Source organism: Convolutriloba macropyga, chromosome 14 (assembly GCF_964194025.1).
Source record: "Convolutriloba macropyga chromosome 14, txConMacr16.3, whole genome shotgun sequence".
Taxonomy (NCBI): Eukaryota; Metazoa; Xenacoelomorpha; order Acoela; family Convolutidae; genus Convolutriloba; species Convolutriloba macropyga.
In genome coordinates, this window is record NC_134481.1 from 7,216,786 (window position 1) to 7,225,816 (window position 9,031).

Below are 9,031 nucleotides of genomic sequence, written 5' to 3' on the forward strand. Positions count from 1 at the left end.
TATTTACTATTTTTAACGTTTTATAGATTTGCCAGATTTTGGCCAAGACTTACATTTAGACTTGCCAAAACTTGGCCAAGACGTGTATTTAGACTGTCACATCTTAGCAAAGACTTGCATTTAGACCTGCACGTCCTGGCCAAGACTTGCAATTAATTTTGACAAGTGTAAAAAGTGACATGGTCATAGCTCTGAATCAGTGCTGATATTAGACTTGCAGTTAGATGTGCCCAGTACTGATATTGACTGGGCCTTATGTCCGGGTATACGTATTATTATGTAGAAACCTATTTAAAAAATTTGACGAGAAACTACGACAGCGATCATTTTTTTAAACAAGTGAGTTTAGTATAAATAAAAAGAGGTGTTAAACCTAAGTAAACAATACATAATTGAAGTAACTTAATCTGCTTAAGTTATGAATAGGTCTGTGCACTTAAAGCGACCAGCGGAGTGAAAAGAGCGACAAACTTTTATTTTAAAAAACTATACAAAATATGAAAACACGCATCAAATTGAGTGAGTTTACCGATAATGCGGCATTTGTACACGTTTGTAACATTGCAATGAGCCTGCTTAAAAATCGATTTCTGAACGTAGGCTATATTTTAAAATTAAATTTATTTGAATAAAATATCAAATATAACTGTGTGAGTTTTTATCCTTTTGTTGAAGTCGAAAAAATTTAAAGAAGACATTTTTGAATCAAAAATGGTTCATAGTTAACAACTCCAGCGAAACATGTTTTTTCCTCTATAATGCGAACAGCCAAAAAATGACGAATTAAAATTTCCTCAAATATGATTTTACAGATATATTGATATATTAAAATTAAGTTCAATCAATTTATTAGTAAACATTCAAATATTTACTCAGGTCACGGTTCTGTTTCAAATATGCTCATGATCAGACCATCAAAAGAGCACCAGTGGGAGATGGAGGAGGAGGATAGGTGCGGTGTTTAAAAATACACGGGCGAGGACAATAGGTTCTAAGAAGGAGCAAAAATCTGAGCACAATCAAATTTGAACGGGTCAAACTCTGATCATAAGCCAATAGTTTGATCGAGTTACAGCCATCTGGTTCAGTTTTCTGAATTTACATGTTTGCAGACCGAGACTAAATCTTCCACCACGAATAGTCGTTTCCTTTCAGTTGCAGATCATCTTCGTTTTCAGCTATTGGCCTGTCAACTCCTTTGTTCAGACTTTTAAATGGTTCCCATTCGTAGTCGACATCAGGAAAGAATCGTTTAAACTGCCTGTTGGTCTAGCAAATATAAACAACGCATACTTGATTCCAGTTTTATTAATTTGGTGGCTTGCACAGCCCCCGTCCCGGGACTGGCAAAGCAGCCTTCCGGTTTTGAGATTCCCAAGAAAACGTGGTCTTTCTATTATCAGCCCCACGTGACCTCTAACCAGACCTTATCCAGAGTTTTTTGATACTTTCCCGCGACCCGTCGGAACTCACTTCGCACCATAATAAATATAAAACTCAATAAAAACAAGACAAACAGTGTGTTTTAGTGTCGATTAGGTAGAAAATTCGATGGTTCAAAAAAGCGTAAAACGGGGCAAACCAATTTTTCTTTAACTAATGTTTTTTTAAAAAACGCCGCAAGATGCTACAAGAATATTGAAAGAATGTGGTTAGATTCTCGTATCAAAGTGCACGCCTCGTTACAATTATTTGCAAGTTCTTGCAAGAGAAATGTTGGTACACTATAATACCAAAAAGCTACCTATACCCAAAGAATTTTCAAAGAGCTTCCCAAACAGCAAAAAGAAGGTTATTTTGAGTTCAGGCCAGTTCTCCTCTACAAATAGTTACCCCTTTACTAGGGGTACTGTAGAATCTATTAGACGGTTTAAATATTTTTTAAAGAAGTTCCTAACAATCCTACAATCTACCTCTATTTCGTTTTAAATTTCCCGTAGCTTTGGTTCTAACTACTTCAAAAATTGTCAATTTTTGTAACCACTCACTTAAAATCGCACACAATTTTTCAATTGATTTCAAATCAAAACCAAATGACGGCCCATTCAGCATCGCCAATTCCTTTCCAGAAAACTTTCCAACATCTATCTGCATTTTCCTGTGAGCAGGTCATTCGGTTTTCCTTAATTAAAATCTACTACGCGTCTAATAAATTTGCATCGATTGAGATGAAATTTGAAAAAAGAGAAGCCACCAATAAAGTTGATCAAAAATTGGCTTCAAAAACAGTTATGTTATGTATAATTTCATTCCATGGACAGCGAGTGCATCTGGGCAAGCGGTAGAAAGAGAAAGCACTAATCACCCTTTCTGTGCAAGTGGGGAAAATTTCTCCCGCAGAAATATTACAAAATGATCAAACGATGGCTCCATCGATACTTTAATTTATTCGAATTGTAATTCATTAGCAGTTTCATTGTATTGGGCACTTCTGAACAGCTGGTTTCTGGTATCAAAGTTCAGCACTGAATAAAAATGCTGAAAAGTAGAGACGCGAATTTTCTTTCCGCTAGATAAACTGGCAACATAGAAGAAGCAGAAAGTAATAGTATATATCTAAAAATTCAGTTTTCTAAAAACAGTTCGAAACTTTCCTAGAAAATTTGCTGGTATAAGTAACACCTCCAAGTAGTCATTTTCCAAAAAAAGCGTTCTCAAAAGATCTAGTCTTAAACTTCATTATAAACAAGCTATTAACGAATTGTGGTATAAAAATTTTCAAACATTTTTTATGCGCAAAAATGATAATTTTCGCCTCATCCTATCATTTATCCGAAAAATAACTTAATGACCTTTACTCTATTCGTAGTGTTATAAAAAACTGAAATGGGGGAAAAGTATTTCAAAAATGAGCAAGCACATAATCTAAATTTTGAAAACGCTATAGAAAACAAAGTTTTCTTAAAAAACGCAACAGCGTGAAAAAATGAACATATACGACAGAAGTCCGTGAACATATACAGCGCTATTTGAGAAACTGACTTTGGAAAATTAAAGTATTTTGAAAGGAATAAAATAAAATTATTTAGCTTGTTTTTTTACAATTCTCAATTTTCAAAAATTGAGGATTTGAAAGTCTGAGTTGCCTAGGAATCATTTTCTGTGAAAAAGATTGGCACTGATATATTTGGTATGTTTGATACTGATATGTTATAGAGCAATGAAGGAAATGATCGCACGATTATAAAAACAGTTGAAGACTGCGGTCTAAAAACATGAGTGTCCAATTGGATGTCCAAATGAAATCTTTTGAAATCCAATTTGGCGTTATCATGAATTTTAAAACGAAGAAAAGGGTCACGCTGCGAGCAAATAAAACCACAAGTAGAGCAATATTTAAACTCTCCTAATGTCATAGTTTTTTTTATTAGTTAATTTTTTTGTTCAAACATTCTTTCATGTAACATATGGTGCTTTGTGAAGCGTTCTCTTGCCATTGTGGCGATTCATGAAAAGTTTTTCTCATCCGTTCGAACAAGGAATCTTTATCAAATTTATCGGAAAGGTTTTTTCAATGTCGTTTCGAGATGAGCGTATTTGAAACAGTCAATTCAGTTTTCCGAGGGCTTTTGAATGGTTTCTCTTTTATATCTCTCGAGATTCTAAGAAATAAAACAACTTTTGCTTCAATCATGAAAAGATTATGCCAGACCCAAAAAAGTACCACAGTTCGACTGTTCACAATCCAGCATGTTTTGAGCAAAGCATTTTTTGATCGCAGAAATGATGTTCATAAGTTTTTTTTAGGGGGGTGTAAGTTAGTTCGAGGTTTGAATCTATTTACTCTGGGTATTCGAAGCAAGAACTGGTATCCGGGGATGTAGAGCTCTGCATCTCCAGTGATGAACCAAGTGTCTGGATTTTTATCCTCAGGTAACACTCCGGGCCCTCTCTTCACAATTATCTTCAACCTGCAGCCAAATAAACTTTCTACAACAGTTACTTCTTATCCTATGATTTAATACGCAAAAAACTCATCAAAAGATCTCTATATTTATACTTAAATGTCACCTCTTGTCAGAAAATGTAATTGCTTAACGTTTCCATTATGCCAAGAACGCCCTCATAATGCATCCATTGACTATATATCGTTAAAAAATTACTCTTATGTAAGTTTCTCTGTGGGCTGTTGTCCGACCGACGACATATTGCAGGATCGCTTCTCCGAAAAACTGTAAAAAAAATTTTGAAAAAAAGAATTAAGACGCTTTGTGTGCTAAATAAGAGAGAAATAAGCATAAGTTACACAACTATAATGAAGTCACTGAGAACTTCTGGCGTTCATTGAGAACCGCACAGCCAACAGAGATGTTAAGCCAAAAATTCAAAGACTTCTACAGAGTCACGTAACCCCGCTTAAAACACTCACGTGCAAGTTTTACAATTGCAAAGTCTGCAGTGCCAGAAGTTAAGATGCCAGAAGTTGCTACTTAGCCAGAAGTTGAATTTCGTTGACTTTCATTATTTTTAAATGCGCGCGTTTCGTGTTTTAATTTTACCCACGAATAATCATACATCTTTTTAAGCTGTGAATTTATGCAATTTCGCCACTAGAGTAAGCAGTGAACTTACATAATTTCACCGCATTCACCACATTTCACCGCTAAAATATGTAATTTCTCCGCTTACCTTAAAAAAGTTCCACGCGTATGTTTTACATGAAAGGAGAGTGAACTTGATTTAAATTCAAAACAAATGTAATAGATTTTGTGTGAAGTGGCGCAAAGGAAGAAGAAGTGGCTGAAATGCAGGAGGTGAGAGTTTCGTATCCGTGCAAGGATGGTTACTTGTAGTAAGCGGTGAAGTCTGGTGACTTTTTCTAATTTCACCACTTACTCTAGCGGTGAACTTACATGATTTCATCGCATTCACGGCATTTTATTGCAAAATTATTTACGAAATTTGCGGTGAAATATTTTCTCCGGTTATTTTAAAACCCATATTTTAAAACCCATTTTAAAATAACCGGTGAAATATTTTCTCCGGTTATTTTAAAATGACCATATTTTCTCCAGTTATTTTTCATATTTTTCCAATTTTTTTCGATCCGGGGGTTGGGGAAAGATCGTTAACAATATCCTAGACGAACTGGGACGGTTTCCTGTTAAGATCTTGCAAGACTCTTGCGCAAAACGGTTGTCTGCTACTAAGATCTTGTAAGAGTCTTGCAATTAACGGTTGTCTGCTAAGACGCAAGATTGCAATCGTTATCTGGTAAGACACTTAAAAGGACTTTACCAAATGAGCATTTCATGTTATTTGAATAAAGCACTAAAAAACCTGTTTCATTGGAAAACACAAAAGAAACAAAGGTATAACAGCAAAAATTTGAAACACAAATTGAACTAACTAAAAAAATATTGATGTCTGTCAGCATAGCTAACATTCAAAATCTAAACGCTGCTCAATTTACAAACTCCGTGGCCACAGTTTGCTGTCATTAAATAGGCACAATCAGGCATTAACTGGCTTCTTATCTTTTAAATCATTTGTCACTTTCCTAAAAAAAATAAGCACAAAAACAGCAATTTTACACCAAAAAATTAATTGAGAAGAAAAACACATCAGAGATGCGTTAAAAATCCAATAAAACTGTTTTAATTATGGTTCAAAATAATAAACAGTGTTTGCGGTAGTCCAGAGAGACACAAATGAGTGACTTTTAATTAAAAGCTATAGGCTGACTTTTTGTTGTAGTAGTGCAAATAAGAGTTCCAGTTTTTTTTCAACCAATCATACAAAACATACATCCCACCGGGCCCAGTAGATATCAGAGAGGGACATAGCATGCTTTTTAGCGTAGGGTTCGATATTATTACCCGAATTTGCTCAGCTTTAAGTTCTTGCTTGATTCAGAGAGATGTAACTATAATGCAAAGTTGATTTTGCTAAAATTTTGATGCTCATACTGAAAGGGTAATGAAGCTTAGTGTCATGTGTATAATCTTTTCATAAGATTTTTTTATGGAAGTAATCAGAAGTCTCGAGACCTTGGTTTTCATAACAAAATACAAATCACTGACAGAAAACCCGGTACTCAATGTATTGTGGACAACTATTTTGGAGAGAGTAGTTATTTCTATTTGAGAATCGGTAAACTCTTTTTCATTAAATGTCTGAAACTCCCAATAGATAACATTTAAGACAGCAATAACCAAAAAAACAATACGCAAAATAATTCTGAGCAATACCCGAATAATAAAAACGTTATTAAAACGTTAGTAAAAAATTCAATTTCAGATGAATATGTAGATTTCTCTTAGCTTCAGATAAAAGCGATGCTTCGTATTTAGTTTTCTTAAAATACAAAAAAGTAAAAGATCTTTTTCCATGTTGCTTGTTGCTCATAAAATTTATTTCATTAATTTGGAGATATTTTGAGAAGTTAACTGAAATTTAACTGATTAGATCCCCATAGACTTAGTGTAAAGGATATGATATCGGAGAAACTCATGTTTGCTCTGATCAGAACAACAATACGGATGGAAAAACTGACGTCATGCCAGATCAAGCTATCTCAAGTTATGCCTCCTCCCAAGTTATGCCTCCTCCCCGCCCACGACCTAAGTGTTTGTGTTTGTGCCTGTGCGTTTGTGTGTAGATGTGTGTAAGAGAGAGAGAGAGAGAGAGAGAGAGAGAGTGTGTGTATGTGTATGTGAGTGCGTGTATGTGTGCGTGTGTCTGTGGGTGTGCGTGTGTGTGGGGGCGTGTTTCGTGTGCGCTTGTGTGTGTTTTTTTTGTGTTTATTTTTGTGTGTGTCATGTGTGTGAATGTGTGAATTTGTGTGTATATGTGTGTGTGTGTGTGTGTGTGTGTGTGTGTTTGTGTGTGTATATTTGCTTGGGTGTGTTTGTTTTTGTGTGTGTCACGTGTGTGTATGTGTGAATTTTTTGTATGTGTGTGTGTGTTTGTTTGTGTGTGTCTACATGTGTGTGTTTGTGTGTGTGTTTGTGTGCGTGCGTTCCTGTGTGTGTGTGTGTGTTGTGTGTGTGTGTGTGTGTGTGTGTGTGTGTGTGTGTGTGTGTGTGATTGTGCATGTGTGTGTGCATGTGATTATGTGCGTGTTTGTGTATGTGTATGTGTGTGTGCATGTGTGTATGTGCGCATGTGTGTGTGTGTTTGTGTTTGTGTGCGGGTGTTTCTGTGTGTGATTGTTTTTTTTGTGTGTATGAGTGAGTGTGTGTGTGTTTTTGTGTGTGTTTTTCTGTTTGTGTGTGCATGTGCGTGTATGGTATATGTGCATGTGTGTGTGCATGTGTGTTTGCGTGATTGCGTGTATGTGTGTTTGGTGTGTATGTGTGTGTTTGTTAGGGTGTATGTGTTTCTGTGAGTGTGTTTGTGTATGTGTTCATGTTTGTGTCGTTTTATGTTTGTGTGTATGCGTGTGTGTGTGTGTGTGTGTGTGTGTGTGTGTGTGTTTGTGGTGTGCATGTGCGTGTATGTGTGCATGTGTGTGTGTTCATGTGTGTTTTTGTGTTTGTGATTATGGATGTTTGTAAATGTGTGTTTGTGTCTGTGTGTGTCTGTGTCTGTTTGTTCTGTGTCTGATGAGCGGCTTTTGGCTTGTCCTGGGTCGAGGTGTCACTGGTAAAAGTCGCTAAAAACGTAAGAATTGCGGTTAATTTGAATAAAAGGGTAAGATTTGCGCTCAATGCAATGAATGCGTTTTAAAAAAACCTTTTATGCAGTGAAAAAAAATTCCAGAGCTTACGCGGTGAAAGAAAAGTTTTCACCGCTACCAGCAAAATGCGGCTTAAAAAAATTCAGCGGTACCAGAATGTGGTGAAAAAAATTTTCAGCGCCACCAGGATGCAGTGAAAAACAAATTTTTCAGCGCTACCAGGATGCGGTGAAAAAAATTGACCGCTACCAGAATGCGGTGACAAAAAAATCACCGCTAAAATTGCAAATCTTACAAATATTCAACGCTAAATTTAACGCTTATCCTAAATTCACATGAAATATCATTGAAGTAGGTGACAGATGGCGCAGTGAAATACGAAGTCGCTGAATCCCTGTGCGTCAGTTAAATTTTTGTAAGAAATCCGGTGAATGCGGCGAAAGAAAAAATTTCACCGTTAAAAACCGCAAATCTTACAAAAATTTACCACATTCAACCCTAAAAGATGCGGGCGCTTTGTGGTGAAAAAAGTTTTTTTTCACCGCTATTCACCTCTAATCTTACATTATTTCTTGACCAAACCTCGACCCGGGGTACACCGCAGTGTGGCATTCTTAATTCTAAACTCTCTTTGACAGCTGGCAGAATTTTCATGCTTAACTTGACTCACTCAAAGCTGTTGGCACCAAATTGTTCCAAATCCTCTGCACAGAAGTAACTTGTACATGGTAGATAGTAGCAGAATCGGGTGCCTGAAATTCTCAAGGATAGTCGATATTAAGATATATCAAAATGATCAATTCATAAAACACAAAAAGAACAACAATTGGTTACCGAAGAGCAATAGAAGACAGTTAATTTTGGAAAACAAAGTTGATGCGTCCATTACTTTAGAAGAGCTTCAAAAAGATTCAAGATTAACGAAGTTGACTGTCAGCTGTTCCACTCAACAATCTCAGCTTCGCTTATTTTCAGTTAAAAGATTGGGCAACCTGTGTCAACGTTTAGATACTCCTGAACCTACTCTCGGTGAACGTAGAAACAGACACCTTATATTGTTTTTTGCTACTTGAAATAAAGATCTGTTCAGTCTCTCCCCCAATTTGTTTTTTATGCCCCCCCATTACGTTTTAAATGTTGTTATAGAGCAAGTTACTACATAGAGAATAGTACGTTTGGCTGGGGGAGGAAAATTCATATACCCACTTAGCCGTGGATACCAAAACATAATAGATCTAATAATAATTCAAGAGTTTTGATTTTTCAGAGTTTTCAGAGATTCGGTTCAGGCTTAAATTCACCTAAGAGAGGTTTTTTTGCTCACAGCATTCCATTTCTTTGTTCATATATCAGAGCTGAGATAAACTGATTCCTAGGTCAAAAAAGAGTCTAAGAATCTATCTTATAAGA

General features: G+C 36.0%; 1 long non-coding RNA gene across 1 annotated transcript; it reads right to left on the reverse strand.

The window, feature by feature from the left end:
• Positions 1-983: 983 nt before the first annotated feature.
• On the reverse strand, positions 984-8,371 carry LOC142353540 (uncharacterized). The gene is made up of 3 exons (XR_012761054.1): positions 8,292-8,371; positions 3,785-3,911; positions 984-1,269 (listed from the first exon to the last, which is right to left on the reverse strand). It is a non-coding gene; the product is annotated as an uncharacterized LOC142353540 (long non-coding RNA).
• Between the last annotated feature and the right edge of the window lie 660 nt (positions 8,372-9,031).